Raw genomic sequence first — 15,042 nt, 5'->3', positions numbered from 1 at the left:
AAAGTCTGGGCACTATTATTAATCAGATTTCCTCACTTTTTCCTCTAATGTCCATTCTCAATTCCAGAATCCCATCCAGAATGCCACATTACATTTATTCATCATGCTTACTTCTAATCCTCTTGACTGTGACATTTTCTCATACCTGTCTTGTTTTTAATAACCTTGACATATTTGAAGAGTATTTTGTCAGGCATTTTGTATAATGTCCTCTGCTGTGATTTTTCTCATTATTAGACTGAGGTTAGGGGTGTTGAAGAGGAAAACCACAGAGGTAAATTGCCGTTTTCAGCACATCTTACCAAGGATACATGCTGTGAACATCATTTATCACTGTCAATGTTGACCTTGATTAGCTGATGTTTGTCATGTTCTCCACTGTGAAGGAACTCTTTTTTTTTCCTCCTTTCCATGCTGTACTCTTTGAAAGGAAGTCACTGTTCACAGCCCACACTTAAGGAGTGGGCAGTTATGCTCCACCATATTTGGAATTCTTCCGCATGAGGTATTTATCTCTCCTCCCCTTTTATTATTTATCCTATCATCTATTTATGTCAGTATGGACTCCCAGATACTTACTTTATAATTTGGGCTATGATCCAAGAGTACTCTATTTATTTTATTGTTCAAATTGTTCCAGCCTTGGTCATTGCTAGCTCTTTCATTTGACTTCTGTCTTCTGTGTCCCTTTGACATACCTGCAACACTGTTGGGGAGGTGGTTTGTTTGCTTGTTTTTGAGCACTTCCTTCTTTTCTGACACTACAAGATGCTCCAGGCTCATCTTGTATATTTCCTGCCCCAATCTTAGAATTCGTCAATGAGCCCTGGTTTCTTTTACTGGAGGAGGGTATTAGAAACCAAAGTCTGGGCACTACGTGTGCTCATTGTTACTGGGTGTCATTGCCTCCAGGCCTGATAGAGCACGAGAATATATGTATGTACACTAAGCCGTGTATATATACATTTCTATATATAAACATCCATATCAATATTAAACTAACTATGAGTTTATACTGATGTTTCCAACTCTGATGATTACTACATGAATCATTCTAGCCTCCTCCCTTGTTTATCTATAAACTCCCACCACAACAGTAAGAAACCTGGCTCTCACCACCTAACATCAATTTGCTTGATTGTTCAATTCCAGGGTACATGTATAATGTTCATCTGTACCTCCATGGGAAATAACCTTCCCAACACAAGGCAGTACTTATGCAACACTTCTTTCGTCATTAAAGACCCCACTCATTTCCAAAGTTATTCATGTCAGCACCAATTACCCCACTCCCTTCAGTGAATTTGTTTTATACATTTATAATATATACCTTTAAATAGTTTTGTCACATTCTATTCCCTCAACATTCTGATTTTTTTACATTTATACCATTAAGGTTCACACTTTTTGCTCTAAAGCTTTAACAGACGCATCGTTTGACATATCATCAGTTACATGATCATATAGAGTCATTCCAATATCCTAAAAAATTCCCTGTCCTTCACCTATTCAATTTTTACCCCCATCATCACCACCTGTGCCAAATTCAGAAAACCACTGGTCTTTTTACTGTCTCTATAGTTGTACCTTTTCCAGATTGTTGTATGATTAGGATCATAGAATGCATAGCCTTTTCAGACTCACTTATTTCATTTATTAATATGAATACACATTTAAGATTCCTCATGCCTTTTTGTGGCTTGATAGTTCATTTCCTTTTATCATTGAATAACATTCCATTCTGTGGATATACCACAGTTTATTTATCCATTCACCTACTGAGGGACATCCTGGTTGCTTCCAGTTTTGAATGATTATAAATAAAACTACTATAAACATTCAGGCACAGATTTTTGTGTGGACATAAGTTTTTAAATCGGTTGGGTAGATACCTAGGAGCACAATTGCTGGATCACAGTGTAAGACTATGTTTAGCTTTGTAAGAAACTGCCAAACTGTCTTCCAAAGTGTCTATACCATTTTGCATTCCCACAAGCAATGAATGAAAATTCCTGTTGCATTCTCACCAGCAATTGACATTGTCAGTTTTTTTAGATTTCAGCCATTCTAACATGTATTTTTTTCTATGCTCTTACTTTCACCATATTTGTTGAAATCATATTTGGATTTATATCTGCTATTTTGCTATTTTTATCTATATATCTCCTTCATTTTTTCTATGTTCCCCTCTACTGTCTTTATTGTATCAAATAAATATTTTCCAGTACACCATTTAAATTCATTTGTTGGATGCTGTTATTAACTGAATGTTTGGGTCCTCCAAATTCATATGTTGAAGCCCTAAGCCCAATGTGATAGCATTTGGAGGTGGGACCTTTGGGAGGTAATTAAGTTTAGATGAGATCACGAGTTGGAACCCCCGTGATCAGATTGGTGTCCTTATAAGAAATGAGAGACTAGAGCTATCTCTCCTCCAATCCCTCACCATGTAAAGACACCATCTATAAGCAGCTGTCTATAAGCCAGGAAGATGGCCCTCACCAGCACCTTAATCTTGGCCTTGCCAGCCTTCAGAACTTCAAGAAATAAATACCTGTTGTTTAAGTCACCAAGTCTATGGTATTTTATTATCGCAGCCTAAGCACACCAGAACAAATGTGTTTTACTACATATATTTAGTTATTTTCAGCCAAATTATTTCTTAAATATTTTTTCTTCCTATTTTTTTCTCTTCTTTACTTCTGGGACACTTATATTGGATCACTTGCTGGCATTCTTTGGCTCTCTGAGACTGTTTATTTTTCTTCATTGTTCTTTCTGTAATTTCTTGTAATTCTTGATCTATCATCAATTTCACTCATTCAAGTTTATTCATTTAGCTGAATTCTGCTATTGAACTCCCATGGTGAATTTTTTATTTCAATTATTATACTTTTCAACTCTAGAATTTTTGTCTGATTTATTAAAATAATTTTTTATCTTTTGATTATAGTCTCTTTTTGGTGAATCATTACTGTTATACTTTCCTTTAATTCTTACATAGTTTCCTTTATTTATTTAAAAATATTTATAATAATAGTAGTTGCTTTGAAGTCTCGTTCTGCTCACTCTAATATCTGGCCCCCTCAGAGACAGTTTCTACTGATTGTTTTTCTTCCTGTGTATAATCTCGCTTTCCTGGGTTTTTGCATGTAATTTCTTTAATTAGACATTTTAGATCATACATTGTAGCAACTCTGGATTTGTATCCCTTCCAGGGATAGTTGTTGTTGCTGATTTATTTGTTTGCTTAATGACTTGCCTGGATTAATTCTGTAGAATCCTTCTCCCTAGTAGTGTGAAGCCACTGATGTGTCTGTTCAGGTTCTTTTTTAAAAAATTTTCTTTTGTTTTATGTAAGCCTGGCTCCCTAGAGGTCACCCTGGCTCAGCATAGCTTAGTAGTCAGCCAAAGATTGGTCAGAGGTTATACCTAAACATCTTGCTGCAGTAAGGCTTCCACCCTTTGCTGACAGATCTGTGTGTGTTTAGGGAACGTAATCAAAGTTTAGGTGGGTCACAAGTCTGCCCTAGTTTATACTTTCTGCATACTCAAGGTTTCATATTCATAAGTGACAAGTAGATAGCTGGAGCCCTCCCTATCCGATCTTTCCTGTATATGTGCACATCCTTGAATACCTATGAAGGCCTGCTATCACTATCTTGATCTTTGGATTTCCCTTTTGATTTTCTGCCTGGTCTGTAAGTTTGCTGCTTGCCCAAGCAATAATGTGACCTCAGGCTAGCTGCAATATTGCCCTTCTTAAATTGGTTGCTATTATTCCTGGATTTTTCTGCTATCATTTTTTACTGTGCCCCTGAGTATCTGTGCTCCACTCCAGGGCAAATTAGCCTTCTCTAGTAAGGAGGCTGCCAGTCATCATAGCTTGCCCTGCCTAGTCAAATTACTGAACAGCAGAGCTGCAGTAGGGGATGGAAGAATCCCAGGATAAAATACCACAGCATCTCACTATTCTTGTTCTTGCTTATTTTTTCTTTAATATATGCTTCTCAATTAAATGGATGCCTTTGGTCAATTTCCAAAATTCTGAAGTGGTTGTTTTTGATAGTTTTGTCTGGTTTTGTATTCACTTTGGAGGGACAGGATTTGCCTACCTCTTCACTCCCATTCTACAAGTCTCACCTCAAAGTCAAAATTTTTGTTTTAGGCCACATTTCATTATGACATATAAAATAGAAAAAATATGCAAGACTTACAGACAAAATTATGAATGAGAAGATATTCCATATTTTTAATAAAAGGGTTCAATATCAAAAAGATGGAACTATAGATCCAGTGCAATTATAATTCAAATAGTGAGATTCTTGATAGAACTTGATTAGACAGTGTGTGATTAGACTTGATTAGATATTGGCACAGGGATAAGCCAATGGTACAGGTTAGAAAGCTGCCAAGCAGACTGTAGCAGACAGAATTTTAAGAATGACCCCCAATGACCCTGGCTCTTCTATAATACCTTCCCCTTTGAGTGGGGGTGGAACATGATAAAACATCCTTTCCATGATATGTTACATTTTATGGAAAAATAGAGATTATCTGAGTAGGCCTAATCACATGAGCCCTTTAACAGCAGAGAATTTTCTCTGGCTAATGGAAGAGGAAGATGTCAGAGATTCAAATTATGAGAGGAATTTGACATGCCATTGCTGGCCTTGGAGATGAAGGAGGTCATATGACAAGAAATGTGGGTGGCCTTGAGTTGCCGAGAGTGGCTTCGAGTTCATAGCTGACAAGGAAACAGAGATCTCAGCTCTATAGCTTCAAAGAACTGAATTCTAACAACCCAAATGAGTGTGAAAGCAGATCATTCCTCAGAGCCTCCAGATAAGAGCTCAGCCTGCCCAATACCTTAATTTTGGCCTCTTATAAGATACTTGTGAGAACCCAGCTGAGCCTGCCTGGACTTCTGATCTACAGAACTGTGAGGTAATAAATGGATGTTGTCTTAAACTCCTAAATTTGTAGTAACTTGTTAGACAGTAATAGAAGACTAATGTACAGGCATATACTTATATAGATATTTGATATGAGACAGAGCTGGCTTTGCATAAAGAAGGAACTTTGGTGAAAGGAGGGACTATTCAGTGAATAATTTTGGGACAAATGGTTACACATACAGAAAAGAAAAAGATTGACTCTTGTCTCAGTCCATTTTCTGTTGCTTATAAGAAAATATCTGAAACCAGGTAATTTATAAAGGAAAGAAATTCATTTCTCACATTTATGGAGTCTGAGAAGTCCAAGGACAAGTGGCCACATCTTGTGAGGGTCTTCTTGCCGGTGGGAACTCTCTGCAGAGTCCCAAGGTAGTGCAGGCCATCACTTGGCAAGAGGGCTGAGCATGATGGCTCAGGTGTCTCGCCTCCTTCTTAAAAGCCACCAGTCTCACTCCCATGATAGCCCATTAATCCATTAACCTACTAACCCATTAATCCATAAATGCATTAGTCCATTCATGAGGACAGAGCCCTCATAACCCAATCTCCTCTTGAATCCCCCACATCTCAATACTGAACATTGGGGGTTAAATTTCAACATGACTTTTGGAGGGGACGAACAATCAAACCACAGCAGATTTGTAACTCCCAATACGACAAGAAAATAGAAACTTTTAAATGTTTATAAGAAATCATAGAAGAACCTGAGGTAAGGAAGGATTTCTTAATCAAAGATATGAAATACAGTAAAGGATTAAAAATTCAATTCATAAAAAATTAAAAATTGTACTTATCAACAGTCAACATTAAAAGAAGAAAAACAAAGGGAGGAAAAGACAAAAATGCTAAAAAGCAGGAGTGTGTGGCATCACAAGAATCACAAGAGAAGCATGCTTGACGAGAGAGGAAGTTGCCATCTGGGTTGAGTGATGCTGAGTGGTGGAGTAGGAAACAGGAAGCAAAGTGTGCAATGGATGAGAAGATACTGGGGACACTGGCAGCCGTAACAAGAGCTGTTTCGGCAGAGTAGGAGAAAACCCAGGGCAGGGCCTGGGTAGCTGCTTTGCTGGCTCCTCACCCTTCTAGAAAATACCACTCTCCCACAACACCCAGAAGCCCTATCTCTTGGGCACTTGCAAATTCATAGCTATCCTAAAATACTTGAACATGGCAGTCGGTTTCCATTCTGCTTTTATTCTGTAAGAGAATGACCTATTTTACTACTTAGCCGATTGCACGTGCCTTTGACAAGTCTATCATTTCTCTGATGTTTCTCCTCTCTAGGAAGATAAGAAAGAGAGAAACTGTAATAAAATGTGGCAATCCCTACAGCCAAGACAGGTCTAAATTGTTTCTAGTCAAGCAGGGCTTTCTGAGGGGTCAAAGGATAAAAGTTTGAAGGCAGCGATCCAATGATAAAATCCTAAACCTCATACTCTATGTGTATTTAGCACACACAAAAAAAACCCTGAAAGAATCTTCCCCCCACCTTCCTCCCTTTGTCCCTGGCAAGGTTGACCTCATCAGTCATTTTAACACCACTACTACTTCAATAAAAAGAAGTCAGCCTAAGGAGTGGCTGGGAAAGGGAGCAGAAACCAGGTCCTGTGCTCCCCAAGGGAGAGGTTGTACCTCAACCCATGGGATCTTGAAAATATCACCCTTCCTCAAAATTATTCTCCTCTGGCAAAAATAGCTCCTAAACTATAGAAGTTCTGCTGTGCAAAAGGATTTCAAATTTTCCCTAATGAAGATTATAATTAAAATATTTAAATGGGTTTTTAATTTTCTTTCTGGGCTAAGCTATTTCCTAGTCCTCTTCAGGAGCTCCTATTGTTCAGTCCTGACAGAATTCTGTCAGAAATTATAGCCTGCTGCCTTTCAGCATCTTCATTAAAATGCAGTGCTGCCAGATATATCTGCATGCATATGAATGAAGCATCTATAGAATAATTAAGTCATGAATAACACATTGCTGAGCATGGCTTTTCCTGAATAGGGAAAGAATGTTATTTATGAACACAGAGATTTTATATTATATTAAAAAATAATTGGCAATAACAAGTATCATTTGAGCATTCATTAATTTAAATTATGAGTCCCCTGTAATAAACTCCATTTTTAATAAAATGGCGATTTACATTGGAAAATGGATGTGAACTTATATGCCATTTTTCTTCATTTTGCTCAAAAGGCCACCTAAAAGCTTTTGGCAATGGGGGCTGCATTATTTGAGAATGTTTTAGGTCTATTCTAAACAAAAGGCCATCAGCATCACAGCAATTTAACAGGCCTGGGTTCGAACTAATAGTGATATATGAATAGAAAAACATAGATATTATTTGTGATGTTATGGAATATATATTTTGGTTTTTGTCCATAGTTCCTAGCTCACAGCTCCTATAACCCTTGTAATTTCCTAAGTGACTAGAACAATAAAAGTATCTTTAGTTAAAATATTTGGTCTTTTGTCCTGGATTCCCGAAACAGCTCCAGAACACCTCCAGAGCAAGAAAGGTGAGCCTGTCCTTCTGTTATTTATAACATACCCCTTTCAACCCCACCTGAGTTCATGTTAACGAGGTGATTTTTGGAAAATTCCTAAATAACCCCAAGATGAGGGGCTGGTTGCCCAGGGAACTAACCGTGTGCTTAGAGGGTAGGAACTCACAGCCCCATACCCTACCTTCAGGGAGGGAAGAGAAGGCTGAAGGTTAAGTTGATTACCAACAGCCAATGAGTTAATCAATCATAGCTACATAATGAAGCCTTCATGAAAATTCAAAAGGACTGAGTTCAGGGGGCATCCAGGTTGGTGAGTAAGAACACATTATTGTGCTGGGAGGATAGCACATTCCAACTCCACAGGGACAGAAGTTCCTGTGCTCAAGACTTTCCAGACCTCTCTTCATCAGCCTGTTTATTTGGATTTTTTCTAAATATCCTTTGTAATAAATGGGTGAACATAAGTAAAGTGTTTCCCTGAGTTCTGTGAGCTGCTCTAGCAAATTAATCAAACCTGAAGGGGGATCATGGGAACCCCAATTTATAGCCAACCAGCCAACAGTTCCAGAGGCCTGGACACACAACTGGCATCTAAAGTGAGGGGCAGTCTTGTGGGACTGAGTTCTCAACCTGGGGAATCTGATGCTACTTCGAGGTAGACAGTGTCAAAATTGAATTTACTGAGTGCACTCCCACATGTCCACTGTAAAACTGATTTCTTGATTGGTGTGGGAGCAAAACCCCCACACATTGGTCACCGAATTGTTCTGTGTTGTAGGAGTGTAATAGGAGGGGAAAAAAGTTTGTTTTTTCTACTTACTATTCGAAAACGTTCTTGGACCTGTTCAAGGAATATTGTGCAAGCAAAAGCTAAGCTTCCTGAGCCCACTCTACACCCACACATAGTGTGCCAAGAAGTCTCTCTTCTGCTGAAGGCCCAGCTTAGCAACAACCACATTCTAAAGCTAAGCTGTATTGTAGTTTCAGCACTGTTCCCTGGGCAGCTCCGGGCCTTCCTGAGACCTTTAGCCATAGTGAACTGTTTGTTAAAGCCACGGAGGCAGAGAAAAGAGTGAGAAAACAGAGTGGAAGACTGGAGAGAGAAAGGGGACACAGGCCTAAGGGGAAAAAAAGAAAGACATTAGACTGCTTCTTCCTTGGCCTTACTCAGTTCCTCGGTCAACTCCCTTTCTTGGTCATAGTTCTATGTGGCTCGTTTCCTGTTTGGGCCTTTTCCTTTTCTTTCAATAGACAGCACATGCTCTAAAGACTCCCTGAGCAAGGGGCTGAGCCCAATGTCAACAGAGCAAACAACATGGCAGTCAAGAGCATGTGCTTCAAATCTTGTGAACCCATTTTCACCTTTCCACTTTCCCTTCCAGGAGACTTAGTTTCAGCTCTCTTCTCTTTTTACCTGGATTACATCAGTTTTCCCCTGGGGTCCCTGCCTGTAATATCCTGTCTCCCCACTCAATTTCCCACCCTGCCTTTCTCCCCTCCACAACCACCACCCAAGTACAAGCACACTCCCTAAACCATCTCTGGCTATGTCACTTCTCTGATAAAAATCCATGGTGGCTTCTCATCCTACATAGAATGAATTCCAAGGTACACAACATGGTTCAAACAGCCATGCAGGATCTGGAACCAAACTGTCTCCCCACATTCCTCTGACACACCCTGCATGGCCTCCTCTGTCCAGTCTAACTGTCTCACTGTTTCCTGAGTTCCTCATGTTCCATGTTTTGACACATGCTATTTCCCTAATTGACATCTATTCCTCTTAAACACACAACTCAAAGGCCTGCATGTCCTGTAAGCATTCCCTTATCATCCCCACTCAGGCTGGTTTTGATGTCCCCCTCTGTGAAAACACTTTCTTACACTGAACTACAATTGTGCATTTGCCTATCCGTTTTTCCCACTAGAGAAAAGTCTCCTTGGAAGCAGGAAAGTGTTTGGTTCAACTTTGTGTTCCTATCACCTGTCCCAGGGCATAGCAGTAAAAGCTCCTTGAATGGAAGAATGAACTATCTAGGCATACCTTGTGCTACTGTGCTTCACTTTATTATGCTTTGCAGGTATCGCACCTTTTACAAACTGAAGGCTTGTGGCAACCCTGCAGCAAGCAAGTCTATGGGTGCCATTTTTCCAACAACAGGTGCTCATTTTGTATCTGTATGTCACATCTTAATAATTCCCACGATATTTCAAACTTTTTTGTTATTATTATATCTATTATGGTGTGATCTGTAAGCAGTGATCTTTGATGTCATTATTCTAATTGTTTTGGGGTGACACAAACCATGCCCCTATAAGACAGCAAACTTAATCAATAAATGTTCTCTGACTGGCTGTTCTCTCTCTCTCTCCTCACCTCAGGCCTCTCTATTCCCTGAGACACAAAACTATTGAAGTTGGGCCAATTAATACTCCAACAATGGCCTCCAAGTGTTCAACTGAAAGGAAAAGTTGCAGATCTCTCCATTTAAATCAAAAGCTAGAAATGATTAAGCCTAGTGAGGAAGGCATGTTGAAAGCTGAGATAGGCCAAAAGCTAGGCCTCTTCCACCAGTTTGCCAAGTTGTGATGCAAAGGAAAAGTTCTTGAAGGAAATTAAAAGTGATATTTCAGTGAACATATAGATGATAAGAAAGCAAAACAGCCTTTTTACTTACATGGAGAAACTTCCAGTGGTCTGGATAGAAGATCAAACCAGCTACAATATTCCATTAAGCCAAAGCCTAATCTAAGCAAGGCCCTAACTCTCTTCAATTCTATAAAGGCTGAGAAAGGTGAGGAATCTATAGAAGAAAAGTTTGAAGCTAGAAGAGGTTGGTTCATGAGGCTTAAGGAGAGAAGCCAGCTCCATAACATTAAAGTGCAAGGTGAAACAGTAAGTGCTGATGTAGAAGCTGCAGCAAGTTATCAAGAAGATCTAGCTAAGATCACTGATGAAGGTGGCTACGCTAAACAACAGATTTTCAGTGTAGATGAAACAGCCGTATATTGGAAGAAGATGCCATCTAGGGCTTTCATAGCTGGAGAGGAGAAGTCAATGCCTGACTTCAGAGCTTCAAAGGACAGGCTGAGTTTCTTGTTAGGGATTAATGCAGCTAGTGACTTTAAGTTGAAGGCAATGTTGATTTACCATTCCAAAAATTCTAGGGCCCTTAAGAATAATGCTAAGTATGCTCTGCTTGTTCTCTATAAATGGAAAAATGGAGCCTGGATGATAGTACATCTGTTTATAACATGGTTTACCAAATATTTTAATCCCACTATTGAGACCTCCTATTCAGAAAAAAAGATTCTTTTCAAAATATTTCTGCTCACTGGCAATGCACTTAGTCACCCAAGAGCTCCAATGGAGATGTACAAGGAGATTAATGTTGTTTTCATGCCTGCTGACACAATATTTATTGTGCTGCCCATGGTTCAAGGTGTAATTTCAATTCTCAAGTCTCTTTATTTAAGAAATTCATTTCATAAAGTTTTAGCTGCCATAGATAGTGATTCCTCTAATGGATCTAGGCAAAGCAAATTGAAAACTCATGGAAAAGATTCACCATTCTAGATGCTATTAAGAAGAGTTGTGATTCATGGGACAAGTTAAAAATATCAACATTAACAGAAGTTTGGAAGAAGTTCATTCCAACCCTCATGGGTGACTTTGAGGGATTCAAAACTTCAGTGGAGAAAGTCACGTTGCAAATGTGGTAGAAATATCAAGAGAACTAGAATTACAAGTGGAGCCTGAAGATGTGACTGAATTGCTGCAACCTCATGATAAAATTTGAATGGATGAGGAGTTGCTTTCTTATGGATGAGCTTTATTGCAATATTGACTTTACTGCAATGGTCTGGAATCAAACCTGCAATGTCCTAGGAGTATGTCTGTGTACACAACAAGGCAGAATGAAGTAGGCACTGTTACCTTCTGACTCATATGGCAGTCAGTAAAAGCATAGCCTCTCGGAGACAGGAAGGCTTGGGTTTAAATTTTGACTGCTATTTATGGAGTAACAGTAAGTTATCTCATTGCTCTAAGCCCTGGTTTCCTAATATGTAAAGTAGATACATATATACTCATTTTTCATAGAGTTTTTTTGAAAATCAGATTAAGTAAGAGAATATAGTGTTTAGTGGGAGGCCTGACATACAGTATGTAATCAGTAATGGTAGCTATCAGTTTTTCTGTTACTAATTTTATTACTATTAAAGCACAGCCAGTAAAAACAAAAAGACCATTTTGGGGTGAGGTAAGATATGTTTACTATCATTTTAAAGACTCATTATATTATTAAAATAGAATACTAGACTCCCAGGTGATCCCTAACCAAACATTATAACTAAACAGCATTAGCAGACCTGCAAACCAACCTTATTTACTACTCCATCTGGTCCCTCTGTCATGGTGTAGGGCAGGGAGAAGGATCCTCTACCTTAATTTTAATCATTAAATCACATCTTTTTGGGGGGGGGGTTCCACAAATACCTAGTAAACATCGTGCAGGAGGCACTGCATTGAGGCCTTCAAACAGTGCAGAGTACTAGAAGATATCCCGACCTCTGGGTTGGAAGGTCTGGCTTGACTGTGGCATTGACCCACAGTGTGACCATGGGCAAGTCGCACCTCTTTGGGCATCTGTTATTTGCCCATCTATACAATTAAAGAGGTGGACTGCTTGATCTCTCAGCCTCCTCACATCATCAGAATCATAATTACAAGGGCAAGCATGACCCCGACACTACAAAGAATTTTAATGGTGATAAGACTAAACTCTTAAAATATAAATGCCTTTGCTTTGCCTACTTTGTCTCCCTCTACCCTTGCTCTTGTGATATGGCCAGACTAAGACTGAGATTTAATGTAATAGAGTCCCCAAAAGGTAGGAAATATAGAAAGAGCAAAAGCTGACTGGTGAGTGTCTAGAGGAAAGTAAAGAGAACTACAGACTGACAGGGCAAGTGGGTGGAGGAGAATAGAGAGAGCAAGTGGCAGAGCTGAGAGAGGAGACTGAGAGAGAGGATAGGGGTGGAACAGCATAAAATAGGGGGAAAGTTATCAGGCACTATGGGAGACAGCCAGGGACTTTAATGAGTTTCTAAGAGATGTGATCTCCAGTCTCATCTATATCCTTCAAGATGGGCAACTAAAACAATGAGATTCAGAAGGATGATACTTCTCTGAATGTAGAATTTCCTAAAGGATTAGACCAAATGGGTCAAAGCATTAGTGGACTTAGACCAACTAATGAGAAAACAAAGAGAGACCCATCAGTACACCCACAAATACGTACACATTAAGTATGTGTTTAATTTTCAGGGTAAAGGAGATGAATGAAATATGATTTGAGATGTTTTTTAGAACACTAGAAAAAGAAAATTTTGATATTTTAGAGGTAAAGGGAAAATGTCAAATTTCACCATCATTCCATGGTAAGACGGTCATGCCTAATGAAATGCATTTAAATAGCATAATTGACAAAAGTAAAGAGAGTATTACAACATTATGGATGGGAAATCATTTCCACAAATGTGTTAGGATTACTTAAAAATTTACTTTTCTTTTCTTTTTTTTAAACAGATATTAAGACAGGTAACATGGTCCATATTTTAAGAAAGGTATGGCTGGTTACCTTTCTACTCAATATGGCTCAATTGAATTTTTAAGGATTAACAAATGTCACTTAGGAAAAGAACATGTGTAAGGACATGGAACCTGATGAGCTCAAAAAACAGTACCTCATTTAGTTAGGCTAAGTAGGGCTTAGGTTTGCATTTTAGAAAGATTATTCTGGTTGCAGAGTGGAGGATAGAGTTGTGGGAGGGCTGTTCTTTGTATTGTAGGATGTTTAGTAGTATCCCGGACCTCTACCCACTAGATGCCAGTAGCACTTCCCACCCCTGACAATCAAAAATGTTTCCAGATATTGGCAAATGTCCTCTGGAGGAAAAATCACCCCCAGTTGAGAGCCACAACTGTAAATGAAAGGCTTACTTTACATGAAGGCCAAAGCAAGGTGTATTAATTAACAATAAACATGTTTTTATTGAAGACTTGCAAAACACTGTGCTTGGTGTTATAAAAAATATAAAAATGCTAAAAGCATTATGCAATAGTGGAAAGACCTTGGACGAGCACTCTAGAAGCAAGACTCAGGAGTCTAATTAGGAAGGCAGGCAATAATCCAGATGAGAAACAGTGGGAACCTAAAGCAAACAGTGGAGCTGAGAATGAACAAGGGAGCGAAAGACTTGGGTTAGAGTCCCAGCTTTTGCACTTACTACACATGTGATCTTGGAGGAAGTACTTAACTTCTCTAAACTTTAATTTCATAATCTAGAAAATATGAATAATATTACACAGGGTTGTTGAAGGATTTTTTAAAAGATGAGGCATGCAAAACATTTAGCATAGCTCTTGGAATGAAAAATAATTACATGGAAGTAATCAGCAAATATTTGGGAGTTAAGCTATGAGGTTGCCCAGGCATCAAGTGTTGAGTCAAACAGCAAAGGGCCAAGGTTGTCTAGGTTAACAGAGTGGATCTCTGATCCCTTAAACTTTAATCCTCCTGCTGCTCCAGAATTTCACTGCTTTTTTATGAAAGATAAAACACATGCTATGTAAATGAGGCATTGCCACTACTAACCAACTATTTGCTTTTTGGCAGCTCTGCCATGGCTCACTTTTGGAACCAGCAACAAGAAAGAAGAAAGCTTAAGTGAAGGTGTCTGGTCTGCTCTCTTGATAAATCCTACCATTCCCCGCTTGGCCTGATGAAGCTGTATGATTTTTCTCAGCTGCTCAGATGGGATGGAAAAAATGAGGTCTGCTTTTTTATGCTGTTTTGATTTTGAGGTTTAATTAGTGTTGTTTCTGGGGAATTCATTGCTTTAGTTAATGACGTGCCCTGAATCTGTTAAGTGAAGAATACCATTGCAAACATGAATACATAATAAGCACAACTTTCTTTATCCCAGCTGAAGAGTACGGTTTTTACGTGGCTCTCCCTCTCAGCGTGAGCACCAGGACGTCAGGTACTAAAAGGAACTGGGCTGACAAGGTTTTATTTGTGTATCTGTTTTTACACCTCAAGTGTTCTTTTATTGTGTCCATTAACAAGGAAACCAGAGAGAAAAAATAATCAGCTTGCTTTGGTACACTTTTAGACCTTCTCTTAACTGCTTACAAATCAATAAGCTAAGTTATAAATCAGGATTTCTCAACCTCAGCACATTTTGCACCAGATAATTCTTCACTGTAGGAGGGCTATTCTGTGCATTGCAGGATGTTTAGCAGTATCCATGACTTCTGCTCACTAGATGCAGGTAGCACTTCCCATCCCTGACGATCAAAAATGTTTCCAGACATTGATGAATATTCCCCGGAGACAAAATCACCTCGAGTGGAGAGCCACAAGTCTAAATGAAAGATTTATTTTACAAGAAGGTCAAGGCAAGGCGTATTAATCAACAATAAGCATGTATTTATTGAAGACTTGCAAAACATTGCACTTGGTGTTATAGAAAATATAAAAATGTATTATGCAATAGTGGGAAGGACCTTGGA

This window comes from Propithecus coquereli, unplaced genomic scaffold (assembly GCF_000956105.1).
Source record: "Propithecus coquereli isolate 6110/MARCELLA unplaced genomic scaffold, Pcoq_1.0 Scaffold427, whole genome shotgun sequence".
Lineage (NCBI taxonomy): Eukaryota > Metazoa > Chordata > Mammalia > Primates > Indriidae > Propithecus > Propithecus coquereli.
Note: the sequence above shows the minus strand (reverse complement) of the source record.